Genomic DNA, 19,247 nt, shown 5'->3' on the forward strand with positions numbered 1-19,247 from the left:
ACAAACAAATCAATCACAGTCAGGTGCTGCTATGTGCACTGCAGGTAAAGCACAGGGCTGAAGTTAGTCTGATTATCACCAGTTGAAGTGGTTAGTTTAAAGTTTTAAAGTGGACACATTTCCTGAGTGAAATCTCAGTATGTTTCAAGAAACCTCTTGTTTCCCTGACACAAAGGCAGGGAACTGTGAACAAGCGAAATAATGTCATCAGGCTTTTTTTTCCTTTTGTGAGAAAGATTTCAAGCATCTGTCTCCATGGCAAAATTGCTTGAGACAGATATTTTATGGAGGGTGCATCTGCTGGTGGAGACTCTGCCTCTGTAGTGCAGTGATTAATGGACAGTATTGAAGAAAAGCCAGTGGTGTAAATCTACGCCCTCTTTTTATGTAAACCTCAGCCTGTCAGCTGTAATAAAAATGACAGAATGGATGCTACATCCAGGCCACAGCCAGACTGTCTGGTGATGCAGCAGTTATAATGACGTAACCAGAGACAGAAATGTGAGGTTGGGAGAGCCTGGACCTCAGTGCGTCACTTACACGCCTGCAGGAGGCATCAGTCAGACCTCATGACGACTATGATGACCTGTTTGCCTTCATCTCGCAGCATCCCCAAAAACATCCTCAACTTCTCAGTTTCTCTCCCACAACTGTTTCTCTGCGACAGAAATACAGATTTTAGAATCAAGTTACTCTTGACACAGTGAGCGATAAATTACTGAGGTGATGTGAAGATTGTTAAAGGGTGAGTTTGGTGTTTTCCAACCTGGACTCTATTTTCCAATTTTTTGTGTCTAAGTGACTAGTGGGAACAACAATTTGTGAAACTGGTCCAGCATTCACGACAGCCGGCAGCTGCAAGATGGGCTGCAGTGTAACCACCGGGGGGCATTTATGCCCAGTCAATTTAAGTCCATTAAAAGTGCTTGTTTTTGCCACTTTGGCCTGCTCAGATTGTTATTATAAGCATCTGACTACTTTATGGAAAGGATCCCTATAGAGATGGACCTTTTTGTTAAAGGATAAGACCCTTTTCTTTAACCAGAAACACCAGACTCCATGAAAAAAACAGTACTTTTAGCGTGTATAGAGACAGCATATTTTCACATCTTATTGGGTGAATCAAGAGCGTATTTCAACCAAACCAGAAGTGGTGATTATTGAACAATGGAAAAGTGAACCAAGACTGTATTAGTAAGTTTTATATTCTTCCTGTCAGTTGTTTAATTAAGTGTGTTTTACAATGACTAAATTACTGTTTATTTAAATGGAGTCTGGTGGGTTTGGCGATGGTGATTTCAGGGCTGTTTATGGTTAAACAAAAAAGGATTTTCCTTTTTAACAAAAAGGTCTGTCTCCGTAAGGATCCTTTCCATAATGTTATCAGACACTGAGAATAATTATCTGAGCCTGTCTGTAGCAAAAACAAGCACTTAAGCTGCGTTTCCACCAAACACTTTCGGTATGGTACCTTTTGGAACCAAAAGTAACCCTTCAGACCTGATACCTAGACCATAGGTCCGTTTAGTGTTTCCACCACAAACAGTACTCTCAAATGTGGGTGGGGTTGTTGTCACTCACTGCTCTGTCCAGCACTCACTGTATTTCCTCATCAGCGGTGACACAGATGGAAGTCTACACCTTGTTTATCGTCCACAGAATGAGGCTGCACGCTAACATGCCGAGATATTGTCTCTCCATGAGATATTTGAAAATAGTGGGTTTGTGCATTTAGGCATTTTAAGGCAAGCTCAGGGGTTTAGTGTTGCCGTAGCCCACAGGAACGACGCTTTTTTTTCTTCAAGTGAGGATTAGAATATACGCCATTCACATAAGCCGGTGGTCGAAATTAATGCATATAAATGCTTGAAGATCCACTCATTACTAAAAGTGTGTGTCATATAAAAACAAATTGGATGGTCAAAGTTGTCAGTGAAATTTAAGGTGTGTTGATGGATTCATGTCGTCAACTCATGCATTGAGTAACATTACAAGTTAACATTCCACCTTAAAGGTCGCTGGTACTCGGCCCAGTGAATTAAGTTATTTTTTTCTTAGACTCCAGCTGCTGTGAGAGGCAGCAAAACATCCTTTTAGTTTATAGAAACTCTTCACAGTATGAACAGTGGTTACATGAGCCTCAAAACCAGCCACACCTCAGCCCTGAGCAGAGTGACCATCCTCTATTGACCAATCAACAGACTGCAGTGTTCACAGCTCCACCTTTTAGTACCAGATCTGTGTGCTAGGTACCCCAACAAAGGGGGGACCAAAAATGGGGACCATACGGAACAGATCCATTGGTACCATCCACAACTTTTCACAGTGGAAACAGAAAAAAAAGCGTACCGAACTGCTCAGTGGAAATGGGGCTTTATAGGTCTAGTAGACGTAAAGTAATGGGGCACAAACACCAAGCCTGTTCTGCTCATACTGGACCAATGTCAAAAACTGTGGTTACCATTAGTCACGTTGGACGCAAAAACATGGGAAAATAGGGTCCAGGCTGAAAAACACAGAACTTACCCTTTAAGTTTGTTGGTGTTATAAAGAAATGAATAATAGGAACATATTTTGCCTGTCTTGTGAAAGACTTACTGGTAAAAGCAAATGCACTGATGAGCAGATGATTTCTACAATCAATATACATAATGCACTCACATAGGTTCAGATGCGTCTCTATCCACAATCTCAACAGCCCTGGTGGGAAATCTGGTTTAACAAGATAGGCAGCAAGGTTCCCATCACAAATAGAATAGCGGGAAATCTTATCGACATTCAGTAAACACAATCCACCAGGGATGTTAAAGTAGTAATTTGTTTGTCTATGCATCAGTGGCTTGAGGTAGGTAGTATTATTTACATTCTCTTGTACAGCACTCAGAAATCACAAAGTTCAACAGTAGCAGTTGTATTCTTCTGTCTATAAAAACAGTTGTACCTCACCCACAACCCCACTGCCACTCTCACCACAAATACACTCACTCTTTATGCTCGCTCAGTCACACGCAGCCACACACAGAGAGCATGCTGTTGTAAAATGTCAGTGAGGAAAGAAACATTGCCTTGCTGCCCCCCAGAGAGCACGAGAGGAGGAAAACACAATTAGAGTAATGAGGAATTAGTGCCGGCTGCACTGCGGCCTCACCACAGGTGGACCTCTGTGATCGCAAGGGACAGCATTTACATCAGGAAGGTGCCAGGTGACGGGCCGGAGCCAGAGAGGCCAGCTGGGTTTAGCTTGTGACAGGTTTGTGGCAACATCTACCACCAAACTACTGAGGGACCTAGGAATCAGGGGCCAGAGCCAGCACTCAGCCATCAAAGCTGCATTGCAGGCAGCAGAGAGAAGCAGTCAGTGGCTCTGGCTGAAAAGGAAGGATCCCTGCTGGGCTCCAAATAGCAATAATTAATCATAAATAATAAGTAATCATGAATAATTGGGCGTTGGGATGTAAGCTTAGGACTGATCACCCTGTAGCTGACTGCCTTTAGTGAGGGTGTACAGTGTGAATGGCCGAAACACCCCAGGAACCAAAGGAACACTACTGAAGATGCATCCCAAATTTACAACTCAATCTTAGTTCATGTCTACTGTTCACCGATGAACTCTTGTATGTGCTTGCACAAAGGATTTTAACATCTTGTCCCGTGTGTTTTGGAATCTCTTGTGCAGTGTATAGTTTCAGCCAGTATTCTCAACAAGTCAAATTAAACATCATAATATGACATTTGTCCATTCCCTTCAATATAACACAGAAGAGTTTTCTGATCTGATGCATCATTTGACTGTGCCTTAAAAACCAAATCATCAGTTGTAAAATATTTGTTCTATGATGTGACAACGCTATATTTAGGCGAATACTTCACTGCCCAAATGACCATATATATATATATAAAACTTCGTCAAATATATATATATATATATATATACATATATATATATATATATATATATATATATACAGTACAGGCCAAAAGTTTGGACACACCTTCTCATTCAATGCGTTTTCTTTATTTTCATGACTATTTACATTGTAGATTCTCACTGAAGGCATCAAAACTATGAATGAACACATGTGGAGTTATGTACTTAAAAAAAAAAAGGTGAAATAACTGAAAACATGTTTTATATTCTAGTTTCTTCAAAATAGCCACCCTTTGCTCTGATTACTGCTTTGCACACTCTTGGCATTCTCTCCATGAGCTTCAAGAGGTAGTCACCTGAAATGGTTTTCCAACAGTCTTGAAGGAGTTCCCAGAGGTGTTTAGCACTTGTTGGCCCCTTTGCCTTCACTCTGCGGTCCAGCTCACCCCAAACCATCTCGACTGGGTTCAGGTCCGGTGACTGTGGAGGCCAGGCCAGGTCATCTGCCGCAGCACTCCATCACTCTCCTTCTTGGTCAAATAGCCCTTACACAGCCTGGAGGTGTGTTTGGGGTCATTGTCCTGTTGAAAAATAAATGATCGTCCAACTAAACGCAAACCGGATGGGATGGCATGTCGCTGCAGGATGCTGTGGTAGCCATGCTGGTTGAGTGTGCCTTCAATTTTGAATAAATCCCCAACAGTGTCACCAGCAAAACACCCCCACACCATCACACCTCCTCCTCCATGCTTCACAGTGGGAACCAGGCATGTGGAATCCATCCGTTCACCTTTTCTGCGTCTCACAAAGACACGGCGGTTGGAACCAAAGATCTCAAATTTGGACTCATCATACCAAAGCACAGATTTCCACTGGTCTAATGTCCATTCCTAGTGTTTCGTGGCCCAAACGAATCTCTTCTGCTTGTTGCCTCTCCTTGGCAGTGGTTTCCTAGCAGCTATTTGACCATGAGGGCCTGATTCGCGCAGTCTCCTCTTAACAGTTGTTCTAGAGATGGGTCTGCTGCTAGAACTCTGTGTGGCATTCATCTGGTCTCTGATCTGAGCTGCTGTTAACTTGCGATTTCTGAGGCTGGTGACTCGGATGAACTTATCCTCAGAAGCAGAGGTGACTCTTGGTCTTCCTTTCCTGGGTCGGTCCTCATGTGTGCCAGTTTGGTTGTAGCGCTTGATGGTTTTTGCGACTCCACTTGGGGACACATTTAAAGTTTTTGCAATTTTCCGGACTGACTGACCTTCATTTCTTAAAGTAATGATGGCCACTCGTTTTTCTTTAGTTAGCTGATTGGTTCTTGCCATAATATGAATTTTAACAGTTGTCCAATAGGGCTGTCGGCTGTGTATTAACCTGACTTCTGCACAACACAACTGATGGTCCCAACCCCATTGATAAAGCAAGAAATTCCACTAATTAACCCTGATAAGGCACACCTGTGAAGTGGAAACCATTTCAGGTGACTACCTCTTGAAGCTCATGGAGAGAATGCCAAGAGTGTGCAAAGCAGTAATCAGAGCAAAGGGTGGCTATTTTGAAGAAACTAGAATATAAAACATGTTTTCAGTTATTTCACCTTTTTTTGTTAAGTACATAACTCCACATGTGTTCATTCATAGTTTTGATGCCTTCAGTGAGAATCTACAATGTAAATAGTCATGAAAATAAAGAAAACGCATTGAATGAGAAGGTGTGTCCAAACTTTTGGCCTGTACTGTATATATATATATATATATATATATAGTCAGAGAAAATGGGTTCTGTGTTGAACAACAGCAAAACTTCGTCAAAACCCCTTGACCTTCAGTTCATCAAGAATATTCACCGTTTTGGATTCGTCATTCAGCGGAAACATGTAAAAAACTTTTTCTTCTTGCATTAAACACAAATAACTGCTATATAAATAGTCATTTGAGCGGTGAAGTATTCCTTTAAGATTTGCCTGGATTTAGTCGCAAAAACCACTTGATTATGTTTTCGGAAAATTGCAAATTTTGGGTTAAGTAAGTTTTATCTCTATAGCCCCTTTTACACTGCCAGATTTTCGGCGAATATTGGGCTATTTTGCCGGCAAGCTGTGAGCGTTTAGACACACAGAGCTGGATTGGCGAGCTGATCCGAGGTGCCCAATTTTCCGCCTCGTAGGGTAGACATATTGGCGGAACCCTTTTGGTTTAAAAAGAACGAGGTGGCCTTCCAACATGTGCCACTGGCGATGGACTGACAGGAAACAGCTGATAGCAGGAATTAGCGAGCAGCTAGAAGCAAGAGGGAAACACAAATCTGACAGACACTATAAAGATGAGCAACTGGGGAGACAAGGAATTGCGCGCCCTCCTTGCCCTCGCAAATGAAGAGGCCATTAACCGTCAGATGACGGGGACGGTGAAGAATGGGCCAACTTACGAGAGAATCGCTGAAGGACTGGCCAGCTGCGGCTTCCCTCCCACGTCACTGTTTACGTCACGCTGAGCTACACATTTTGTTACTTGCTCACGCCCCCCCATTGCCCCGAAAAAGGCACATTGTGTATAAACAAAAGTAGGCAGCCGGCATTTTGCTGCACTCCCCGATTTTGTTTTTGTACTGCCAATGCTGAACGAATTCTGATTAGGCTTTCCTTCAAATTTGCACAATTCCTATTTAAAAAGGGCTTATGTGTCAGGTGTACTCCGCCTCTCACCCAGTGACAGCTGGGCGAGGCTCCAAAGCCCCCACCCACCACCACCCGCGATCCTTAACAGGATAAGCAGTTACGGATAAATAATGAACAAATGAATCATTTGGTAAGGTTAGGGAAACATGGTTTGGGTCAAAATGAAAACTTCATTACGGTTAAGGGAGCTTTGTCTACACAGTTACAATAATGGTTTAGATTAGGGAACAATATTGGTGGTGCGTTAAAGAAATATTCCTAAGGGATTTAAGGTTTTACACACAAACTGAATTTAAACTGTAGATTTGATTACAAACTTATCATGTGACTGCTCATGTTATTTGCCCTACTAGACCCTGGCTTTAGTGATTTCTATAGTTAAGCTGGCGATAGAAGTGTTGTCTTGAGTAACAGGAAATAAAACTTAAAAAAAAAAAGCCGTCGCTATTTGACACAGAAAAATAGAAGAACACTGTCACAGGTTTGTTAAAGTTCCTCCAGTCACTTTCTTGGAATCATTGCTCAGCTGAACATCCCCCTCAGGCCCCAGCATTCTCTGAATATCAACACTTAATTGAGAAGACTTTGTTTACTTCGGTATGTTCCATGTTTTCCTTTTCTACCTTCTGGCTATGTCATTGTTTCTCCCTCTCATCCTCCAAATGTTTTCCACGCCTACAGCTCTCAGGGACATCTGCCTTCGCCAGCCACAGCGTCAACGTGTTTTTATTGTTCCATTCAGTCAATCCTCGGGGGACGTCAGACGAGGCCTCCTATCAAAAATTCATTAAAAATGTCATTCGATAGGGTTTTTTTAAATTCTAATTAAGCAATTGCAATGTCTAAACTGCAGCGCATATTCAGTAATCCAGTATTTATTGTCGCGTTGCATCTCGTGAGCTTTGTGCATTGTTTTCATTTTGTTCTCAGAGGCGTCAGATCAAAAGCTCATGGTTTACGTGTGTCAAAGACACAGTTGCACACATATTGTGTCGTGTTTACCGTGTCATTTGGCAGAAGTTGGGGTGTTTGGGATGCTCTCCTGATCCCCATCCTCCGTCCTGCCTCCATCTGTGGAGATGTTTCTGTGTGAGAGGGATGAGAGCAGCTTTCCGCTAAGCCGGACTGTGTGAGCACTGCTTTCTGAGAGCTTTGTGCTTCAGTGTAGGTGGTGGTGTTGTGGAGAAGTTTACAGCTGGGGTTTTTATGTGTGTCTCAACTTTACAAACAACATACAGTATCGAGCCTGCTGTCCACTTGCTGTTGGCAGGAGACTTATTTTTGGTAGTCGGTGCAAGAGAAGCAGGTGCAGAGAGGGTTTGCCTTTTGCAGTATATGACAGTGAATCTCGCAGTGAAGATAATGAGGTGGAGTCTCTGACTTTTCCACAAACACCTGGCAAATTGCAGTAAGTGTAGCCCTGTTTATTCCTCACACGGCTGCACTTTCAAGAGCAATTACATGCTGCATCAGCTGCTGTGTTGCATGAGTAAAAAATGTCATTCCACTCTGAGATGCCTGAATCTCTTTACAGCAGAGAGCTTTCCCTGTGAGCATGCATTTCCTCCATATATGTTCATCCTCTTTGAATACATCCTCAATGACTGAGTTTTAAATTTGTTTATTGGAAAAAAAGTCTCACAGACTGATGTTCTGATGATTTAAAATGACCAATGACAGAAGGGAAAATAATCCCACATAAGAAGCAAGACACTTTATTTCCTCTTCGATGATAACTACTACATTTTTTAGGTTAAAGTACTGATGCATGGCAACAGTGAAGGCCCATATGACTGTGCTATTTTAACGCCCTGCAGACGTGAGCTGCTTATACAACAGGCTCTGTGCACCAGATGTATGCGAAGGTGTAGGTTGGAAAGCAGAACATTTTTGTTTATATTGATCAGGCCTCCGCAGCTGCAACTGCATGACGGGGCTGTGTGTTTGTCTTCTGCAAGCTGCTTGGTATCAGGGTTAATGTGGAGCTGACAGGAGTCAACAGAATGCAAATTAGCTGAGAGTTCTGAATTATTTTATCAACATAAAGGAGTCATCTGGGATCACTTTAACATATTCACTCAGTTCTTCTCTCCTTTATGTTTAGACAATATTTAATGGTAAAATGTGCCATCATTTGTGTGGATGTGTTGTCAGGGTTGATGGTAAATGTAGTTTAATGAGGAAATAAATTCCTCAGTGCATGCCAGGAAAGCGGGGTTCAAAGCTGCAAAATCTGTAGTTCTTCCTGCATCCAGCGCGTTCATTTGACGTGACAGTGACGTTATCGGAGTCAAGAAAGAACTGCAGGCTAATTCAGCTTGCCAGTGGTAGTTTTGTGTGCTAAAAGAGCACGTTCATGCACAAATTGCTCCTATTTTTGGTAAAAGGTGAACTGAACACATCAGTTTGCAACTTAATTGAACCTGAATGCAAACAGTTCACTCTTGTGACAGTTGACAAAGCGCATTTTACAGCACCCAAGAATCGAGGCACCAAGGATGCCGAACCGGTCGCACTCAGAAGTTGATGAATTCTGGCACTTAGACAGTGACTTGAGCAATGACTGACACTTGGGCAATGACACTGACAAAAACAGATGTCCTTTAACATCAGCATGACACGTGGCCAGTCGCTATTATAGTTTAATGGCACCTGGTGGCGTAAGGAGGAAAAGCGGCAGGACAAGAACGGATGGGTTGGACTTTCACCCGGGAGAGTGGTGTTTGTGTCCTGTTAGATTATAAAGCCAAACTCAACCATGTTTTTTTGTTGCTTAAACCCATGTGCTTTAGTTGTTGAAGGAAAAAGTTCACGGTGTTGTACCGACATATTGCGTTTATTTTGAAAGAGACTGTATATAAACGGTACATTTCCTGTTAAAACTGTAGTGTATTTTGAAAGAAGACAATGCATGTAACAGGCAGAACTTGACATGGTGTCCCAGAACGTCAACAACCATCTGGACCTAGACGGTCCATGACCAAATGTTGAAATGTGACAAGGTCGGGTTGAGAATGTGTTGACACAACACCAGCAAGGCTAGTGTTAATGGCAATTCAGACAACACAGCTAGTAGTACTTTTAAAGTCAGTTCATATGGATATTTGAAGGACTTTCATGAGCAAATGAATTCAGATTTTAATGGGGAAAAAAATCTACAATTTTATGCTAATTGTGCCTACCAGGTACGAGAAAACAAGTCCAATCGTGAGTCATGTTGGCAACAAGTTTCAGACAACATGAGATGAAGCATCAGACCATTCTTGAGAAACATCTGTGAGTGAATGATGAACAAAATATATTGTTTTATAGGGCTGACCTTGGACTTCATTTTTGAAAATCAAAACTTCAGAGCTCAGAGCCTTCGACGAAAAACTCGCTGAGCGATTGAAAAAAAAAAAAGTTAGTAACTTACAAATTATGGCGAAAAGGTAGTTTCTTGCAACCCTAGAATTAAGATAAAAATATTCACAAACAAAAAAACACTTCTTAGTAGTGTTTAACTTTTGATTTAACACTAACAATTAAAACCCTCGGCGCACACTGCAGCGCAAGCAGACAGATGCGCAACTCAGAGCAGCATGTGTCACTGACACCAGACTAAGAGCGCAGCGGACCAGTGGAAAATGTCACCACTGGCATATTATTTTACATCAATAAAATCTATTTTATCATTATTTTGAGTCACATTGTTGAAAGAATTTAGTCGTCTGTGTTCATGCAGGATAATAGGTCTCCATTCATTGCACGTCGGGCTTTCTATTTCCTTGTCAGAAATGGTGTTGCATTCAAGGTCCCACGAAAAAACAGGAGAAAAAAAAGGCCAAATATTCAAAAAAAAAAATTTCACAATCGAATCCCGTGCCATCGAACAAAGCTTCAAAGCTTCAAATTTTTTGGGTCAGTCCTATTGTTTTATGTACAAAAATGCAACACATGAACGTAAACTAGTTCATTTTTTGACACTGTGAACTTAATTCTAAATTTCGATTGTGAACTATGAACATGAACTGCTTAATTTCAATATGTGTGAAGTGAACTTTGAGCTAGCTCTAGTGAAGTATGACAGTGTGCAACACTGGCCAGGTTGTGCTTTAGATGCTGCTCAAAAACACAACCTTGTTCTCTTTGCTTGTATTGCAAACTAGCTACATCTAGTACAATGAAAATGGCATCCCAAAATATAAGTGCAGCTGAAAGTATTGATGAGACTATATTTTACATTGTTTTGGCCAAATCAAAAAATCAGCTATATTTATTCAAGCCAATGTATACGGCCAAAGAAATGCAGCAGAAAGCTGCAGCTGCATGAGCTGTTCAAGAGGATATGACACCCCAAAACCTGAGCTGCTGAGTGTAGCATCTACTGGTGGTGTCTTTGCTCAAATTGTCCTCTGATGCCAAAAGAAATTCGGTAATTCTGCTGCAATTAATTTTTGTGGCTGATTATGTTGGATGCTGTTGCTCATGCTAACCCTAAGAAAGCACATGTGCACACTACTATGCATGACAGTTTTACTCCTCCTTGGACAGAGGTGTGCTGGAGACCTTTAGGTTCCTGAAAATAAACCGAAATAGACAACCAAGGGCAGATGACCATTAAGAAAGCATTTTTGTCCCCAGTTGGCTCGGCTTCAGAACTTGCTCACAGTGCATCCTGGTACACGTAGGCACTGCCGGCACAGCTCAGTGAGCTGGAGCACTCCTCTTTCTCAATCAGTATAGCATTCACTGAGGGATTTATTGCTTCAGTTCGCTACATTTACTTACCATCAACGCTGATTAAACATCCACATTAAAGGTGGCAAATTTTTCTTTTAAATCAATAATTGTATTTTTTTCTCTGCCTGAGAGTGCGCTGTATCAGAGATAATTGTTCCACTTCCCTCATCAAGACATTGTGATTGTAGTTGTGGTTGACTCAATTATGTTCATTCCTTCTCCATTTTCTCCTTAGCAGAATAGGTAAATTAAGATAACTGGACTGGCTGATTAGCTCCACCTCCTACTGTTAATTAGGATTAGTGCGCCCATCAGATATTTCGTTGATGGTGGTGATAATGATAATGGCTCTGCTGATGGAAATTAGGCGTGTGAGACATTATTGTCTAAGGAGCATGTGGCACCAGTTAGTAATGTAATAGAATATAAATTCATGTAAACCTTGAGACGAAGCCGAAAAGTGGTTATTTTACTGTCATTCTCTTGTGTCAGGATGTACTCGAATTGATGTAAAGGGCCAGAAAACGTCAACTCATCTGAAAAACATCCATCCGCAATCAATTTAGCCGGCTAGTTTAAAGCCAGACCATTCAGTATACTGTGCCCTTAGAGCTTATTTCACTACCCCTCTGGGTTTAGGTGATGATGTGGCTTACCACCTCATAAAACTTTAAGACTTTAGCTTTGTCAGGTAAACACTGAAATGGAAGCTGCTATAATGTTCCAGGTCTTAAATGTGGGAAAAAAAATGCTGCTTATTTCTGAGTTTCTTTTTCAAAGGATGAGCTGATGTTATTCTTTGTTCTTCCTGTTAGCAAAAAAGATTGTTCCCTCAGTACCTCCCAGCTACCCTGCTCTGTCTTTGCTGCTCAGCTTTAAGCCCATTGATTCCTACTGAAGACATAAATCTTCACAAACAGGTTATATAAATTGTCAGCATTAAGAAGTAATTTCCTAAAGCAGCTGGGCACTGCAGTTTTTGGCAACTTGGTTACTCAGACAGGAGTAATTTGTATTTGTTGGGGATTACTTTCACCCGCGGATTATTACTCATTTTCTGCACTTGTGTACAGCAGCAGGGCCTGTTCGAATGATATCTTAGAAAAAGTTATGCACACAGGTTTGCATGGTATCTTACAAAGTAGCACCACTAGTGGTTAGTAAGTTTTGGAAAAGAATCATGGTTGGGCATCGATGTTACGTACATGTGATGTGATTTTATTTGAAAATTTGACTCGTGTGCAGCGAGACCAGCGAAAGCACATGAACACACATGAAGGCAGTGCCCATGTCTCATGGTCTCACGCAAGCGCACACACAGAGGTCCACAGAGAGGCAGTTGGAGCTACAGGCTACAATGAGGCTAAAAACAGAGTTCAAATGACGTTTTTCCAAACAACTTTTTACGTCAGGGCTTCAGGACACTTGGATCACTACGGACGAGCAGTATGGAGATATTCTGTGGTTTCAATTATGTGTTTTTTGGACGTTACAATCTGGGGCACTGTAAGCCATTAGGTGGAGTTGTGCTGCTACTTCCTGTCCCCTTGGATTTCCGCAAGGGATGTGAGGACTCTAAAACTTCACCTGAGCCTCCCTCGGCATATGGGTGAGTAGATAATGGCTGAATTTTCATTTTTGGGTGCACTATCCCTTTAACTATTTCGCTCCAGAACCCTGAGTGCACCTTACCTTGTAGCATTGTGTGTCCACCAAAGCATTTTTCTCCTATCACAGAACTCAACATTAACATTCGCCCAAGGCAAGTAAACTCACCATTCAGGCAAGTGGAATGCCTCAGGTGAAAAATAAATGTGATCTCCAGTGTGATATTATCCGAAATTAAACTGCCCACTGTATCGCTTTTCCACTGGAGCTGCTTGTACAAGTCTGTCACACCACTAAATGTTGTATGAGAAACATGCATTTATATGCAGATACCTGATATAGACGATGTCCCAAAATATTGGCCATTGCTCCCAGAGGCTTATCGTTGTTTTGAGATTGTATATTTACTAGTCCATACCCACTGAGCGCACAGTTGCCCACGTCCTACCTTTATCGGCTGTGGCTGAGATGATGTCTGTTTGAGGTGGATGCATCTATTAACGCACGTGCGCAGTAACTCGTGGGGGGAGTGCATCGATTTTGTAAAAGAATATACTAATAATAGTGTAATTTTTGGAAAAAAGTAGCTTTGTCACCTTCTACCTATGCCAATCCTCAATGCCTATGTGCAGTTTCACATAGATTGACCACATCAGTGAATAGAAAAACGTGGGACAGACACACCCACAGACAGAGTTTTCGTCATTATATAGTAAGATATTTATTTTATGAACCGAGGTGAAGTCTGAACAGATGGGTTTTCAGTCTGCAATGAAGATGTGTAATGTTTCTGCTGTCAATGATGTCAACAGGGAGTTTGGAGCATCACTGAGGAGCCAGGACAACAAAGCCCTGTTGAATTGAGGGATTAACAAGTCAACTGGCAGTAGCAGAGCGTAGTGGATGGGCTGGTCTATGTGGAATCAACTCAAAATAAACTGCATGTCAATAAAATCCATGTTGACTATAATGAATGAACATGGGGAAAAAGTTTACTTGTGTGTTTTCCATGGTTTTGGACAACAGTGGAGATCAATGGTACAGAGGAATAAGATACATCAGGTTCTGGGTACATAGTAGGATCAAGAGAAGAAAGCTGGATGTGTTTTAGTGTGAGGTTGCAGGTTCATGCCTCCAAGATGATTTATGTAAATAGTCCTGTTATATAAAATGTATTCGATAAAGAGGGCTGTATCTGAAGATGTAGGGTAATATATGTATTCATGTTTGAGATATCAATTATAGCAGGCTTTCTCAAATGACGAGCATAAATGTTGTGTTTTTGAAAAATAATTTGTTTCCTCGTCCTTATTTGTTTGTTTACTCCTCTTTTAATAGATCCAATGTTTCATGCATGTTGCCAACCAATCGTGTGAGCCCACACACATTTTCAATTTATTATTCAAGCTCAAGGACAGAATTGTCACGGTGGCTTAGTAGTGGCATTAACCCTACAGTTAAAGGCCCGTCTGAGTTTCCATTAACCTACACAATAGAACCGCCCCGGCTAATTTTCACAGCTCCACTTTAGTAATAATTGATATTCATGATGTGTGTTCTCGCAGCTGCCAGTTAAATTCAGTGTACACAGAGTGAGGGGCGGTGGGCGGTTTAATCTGCTCGAGGATGTGTGTCAGATTTAAGTCAGCAAATCAGTCAAATGCAAACTATAGTGTTTTCAATGGGGCGTATAAGATGTGACATGCTGTATGTCGTACTGACAAATGAATATGCTATTAATTGTTAGATGATAAGTGCATTCACACTGTTTCGGCTAATTCATGCTGCTGGAAAAATTATTGGTGTTAAAGAGCACTTCTCCATTCAGAGTATTTATGAACAGGCCACTCTGCAACAAGCAAATAAAATTATCTGCGATCCATCACACATCATGCATGGCGAGTATGAGCTGCTACCATCTGGTAGAAGGTTTAGAGTTCCTCACTGCAGACTGAACAGATTTAAAAACTCGTTTGTTCCTGTGTCAATAACGCTGGTAAACAAGGTCAAATAAGACCAGAGCTCAGATGACTTGCTTTTGTTTGTTTTGCACAGGTTAGTATTTTTACTTATTATAATTTTAGCATTTTATTAGCCCTATTAGGTGTTATTTATTAATTCTTTTATTTATTCATTTTTTAATTCACCATGTTTCTTGCAGTTTTTGGCACCTTGTATGATATGGAACGCGCATATCTATTGTATGTTCTGTGTTGTGGCTGCAGCATGGGCGAATGGCCCAGAACAAATTTCTCACTTTGTGAGACAATAAAGTTAATCTTGATCTTGATCTTGATCTTGATTCAGCTGTGGCTAAACCTGTGCTTTTTGGAAAATATCTGATATCAGATGAAATTCAGACGTTTATGTCCACCTTTTTTTCATGATAAATTAAAATATCTTGTCTCTTTTTCCACAGGAACAGCTGATACGGAGCTCACAGCTTGGCAGTTTAGAGGTAAGTGATTTACACACCTTCATCACATCATCTCATTTTACTACTAACAGTAAACAGAATATAGAATCCAAGCTCAGATATTGTCACCTACCCTAGAGGAAGAAAAATACTGTAGCAAAGAGAAAAAGAAAACACATGGCCACGCTGTGTATGGCGAGCGGCTCTGTGGTAGTATAGCTCCAGGTCACTTCCTGTAGTGTTTGAGATGACTGTGATCGGTGTTTGTTGAGATTATTGCCTCTGCATGGAGCCAGCAGCCGAGGCAGGTGGCGGTGCGCAGCCCTTTAAATCCTGCTGTCTTTATAGACTCTGTGCTCCGCTGCTGAAATTACCTTGACAAAGATGTGATACTAATAGAGGTTTTAGTGCACAGCCTTATAATTATAGACCTGTTCAGTGGTTAATTAGGGAGGAAACATGGTCTCACCCTTTATGCCCTACATTTGTCTGGGAGTAGAGGGCTTTCTCTTAGTTTTATCACACCGTTCCTGATTTCTTTCTGTTTTTTTTTTTAATTAAAATTTGGTTTTAAGAAAAGTGAGACTTTTGAAGCTGTCTAAAATATGAATATACAGGTGTAAAGGTCCAGTGTGTAGGATTTAGGGGGATAATGGTAGAAATGGAATATCATGTGATAAGTATGTTTTCCTTAGAGCAGGGGTGTCAAACTAATTTTAGTTTGGGGGCCACATACGGCCATATTTTATGACAAGTTTGCCAGACATGTAACCTGGAAATCCAGATGCCCAGCCCCTAGCAAATTCTAATTTGCACTGCACGGGAATCTGGCCCTGACGAGCAGAGCCCGCTGAATCACCTATCGTACCAATCAGATCAGTCTATCTGACAGCAGCAGGCTCTGGGCGGGCTTAACATGATGAGGACAGCGCTGCGCCGTAGGAGTCTAATAGTAAACAGCCAAGATGGCAGCTGCCAAAGGACCACATCCATTCAATTTAGCTTGGGAAGAAATGCTAAGCCAACTATACTTATCTTTTTCCTTGAGAGAGGAACAGAAGATTGCCCTAGAAGTCTTCGTTTCCAGGAAAGGACATTTTTGCTGTTTTGCCAACGGGATACGGTAAAAGCATAATATATCAGTTAGCCCCACTGGTCGGCAAACCAATGGGGCTTAGTGCAGTGAATACGTCACCTTGTTTTTTGCTCTGACTGGCCATCGTGCTATCCAATTGCGTGCAGCGGCATTTGAAATGCCTCAGGTAGTGCGGTGAGGGTCAGACTCAAAATCTTTCTACATTTGAGTCTGGACTAGCAGACATGTGAAACCATCAACCATCGCATGATAACTAGACCTAACAGACTTTTTATTTTTTATTCCCAGCAACCTAAAAACAAACAAACAAAAAAAGAAAGACATTTCCCTCACACACTAGTGATATTTACTTTTTAATCAATAAGGGACATCGTAAATTAATTTTACACCTCTTCTGAACATTACCCAATTAATTGTATTTCCATAATGTTGTATGTATTTTATAACACTTTATTTTGAAAACTGAACGTAGTCACACATCCTTCTGCTAACTTTGCTGGGCGGTTTAAAGGCATTATTCAGTGTAACACATATTAATGTCAGTATATGGATGTACTACAGTTGTAGTGTTAAGCCTAGTTCCCCATTACACAATTTTCACTCTGATTTTGCGTCGCGGAGACTATCATAATCTTTTGAGTGTTCATACCTGGCGACGTGTATTTCTGTCATCGGGAGTCTCGCCAACTGCGTTACGACCTGTGTGTGCACACCACAAGATTTCCCCAACCGAGCCCTCGCCGACAGAGCCCCAGATAACGCGGTGACGTCACCAAACTTGGAGACGACACATCGTAAAGGCATGGATATTCTTCCCAATGTTGAATCAGATCTGCCTCCAGGGCCTGGGTCCAAAAACAACGCACTCCCCGTGATCCTGTGGACGCTGCTATTGTTGTTGTTGTTACTTGCCGGCTTGTCAGTGTTGCCAGATCTTGGAAGAGAAACAAGCAACCAGGACTATGGAAACAAGCCCAAAAGAAGCTACTATCATGCGTTTAAATAACTGATTAGAAAGATATATATATAGAGAAAGGTGACGTTTAGAGAGCAAGCCCAAATACGCGGACGTCAAAATCGCGGTGAAAATCCTGTAATGTGAACTAGGCTTGAGCTGACGTGACCGTGGAGATTAGGGTGACTGCCAACTTGACCACAGTTCATTCTGCTACATTACTAACTGTACTGACTAGCTGTAGCTGGGTGGCTCCCTCGCTAACACTGCTGACAGATATGATAAGCATGAGTGACACTACAGCTATCAAATGCTATGTATTGTATGTATTTCATAGTTTGCAACTATAACTGTGAGCACACCACTTGACTCTGCTCCAGCGTCTCAGCTGTGATGCACACCTTGGTGCCAGTGCCAGAGTCTAGTAATGCCCTCATTTCCAATTATACCTGTCTAGTGCTGATAGTGTTTATTTAGTTGTTTAACATGTTCTGTCAGGCCTATATGCCCCAGAATGCAAATGTGGCTTTCAGGAAATATGCGGCGTTGGTACTTCTAAGGAGTGACTATTATATTAAATACCAAAGGAAGGTCTACAAGAGTTTAATTATAGAAGGTAGATGCCTGATGAAATTGGCAGACAGGGACACTGAAGGTACTATCATCTCTTTCATACAGTCATCCAAAGGGCCGGATGACATCCTCTGGCGGGCTGGTTCCGGCCTACGGGTGCACTTTTGACACTCCTGCCTTAGAATATAATGACACGAAAATTATAAGTATTCTGTTTTCATTACCTTAAAATGAGCTGTTTATATCTACATAGGGAGCGGGTCGTTGTCCACAATGTCCACCATGTTGTACTGCCATGTTTCTACAATAGCTCAGAATGGACAAACAAAACACTGTCCTAGATAGGGCCATTTACGTTTTCGCGTTGGCTGCCATAATTATCAGCCCCTGCGCAATGAGCAGCATCAGGATAGACACTCATTTTTAATGTGAAATTGCTTCATTCAATGTTTTTATTGGTTTTAATCACCTGGTCCATTTGTTTAAGAGAAGAGGAGACCTCAGCGGATAATTCGGCTCATGGTAAAAACCTCCTGAACATTCGTAAGTGCTATATCTTAGGCAACTGGACTTACTTGAGTTTCTTGAAGATGTTTCACTTCTCATCCCAGAGGCTTCTTCAGTTCTAGGATGAGGGGTGAAATGTCTTCAAGAGACTCAAGCAAGTCCAGTTGCCTATGATATAGCACTTCAGATTACCATGTCTTGGATGACTGAGAATCCTCACCAACCCCTGAACATTGAACACTGAAGGAATCATAACTGGGAGTTCATGCTTGGCACTATGAGAAGTTTGAGCTAGTTGCAATCTGCAGTCCTCACCACTAGATCCCATTATATCTTCCACACTTCTCCTTCAAGCCAAACGTTCAAACGCTTGAAACCACAACTTTTGTGAAGACATGTATCAATGATTTATTGAAGCTTCAAGCTTCTTTTGTGTTTGTTTTTTTGCCAAGTGGCAGAACTTATTTACAAGGCGGCTGAACTCCTGCGATCCCCTGACTACATCTCATTCATGTTTTTCTCTACTTCTCTTTGTATTTCTCAGCAAACAAGTGCACAAGTGTAATGTATCCACGGTCAGATCTTTTGTGAAATGTCTAAAAAAATATTCTGGAGTGGAGATGAACTTTTTGTTGTTGCTACAGAGTTAAAGAGAGGCCAAGACGAGTTTATCTGAGATGAGACTCTGATCAGGGTCTCTGCAGATCTTACAAAGTCCAAAAATGTCTTAAATTCAATTTTATAAATGTTAGCTTTGAATTTTCATTTATTTAATATAATTCATCCATCTTTAAAGAGGCAACAGATAGGATTCGTTTTTTTTTAGCTTGG

General features: G+C 41.4%; 1 protein-coding gene across 1 annotated transcript in view; it reads left to right on the forward strand.

The window, feature by feature from the left end:
• Window positions 1-19,247, forward strand: part of rap1gapb (RAP1 GTPase activating protein b) — a 199,524-nt gene that overhangs the window by 23,802 nt on the left and 156,475 nt on the right. The window contains exon 2 of the mRNA XM_078170421.1: window positions 15,289-15,327. The gene's annotated coding sequence lies outside the window, so the exon portion shown is untranslated. The remainder of the gene's footprint in view (window positions 1-15,288; window positions 15,328-19,247) is intronic.

The sequence above is a fragment of the Epinephelus lanceolatus genome, chromosome 1, assembly GCF_041903045.1.
Source record: "Epinephelus lanceolatus isolate andai-2023 chromosome 1, ASM4190304v1, whole genome shotgun sequence".
NCBI classification, from domain to species: Eukaryota; Metazoa; Chordata; class Actinopteri; order Perciformes; family Serranidae; genus Epinephelus; species Epinephelus lanceolatus.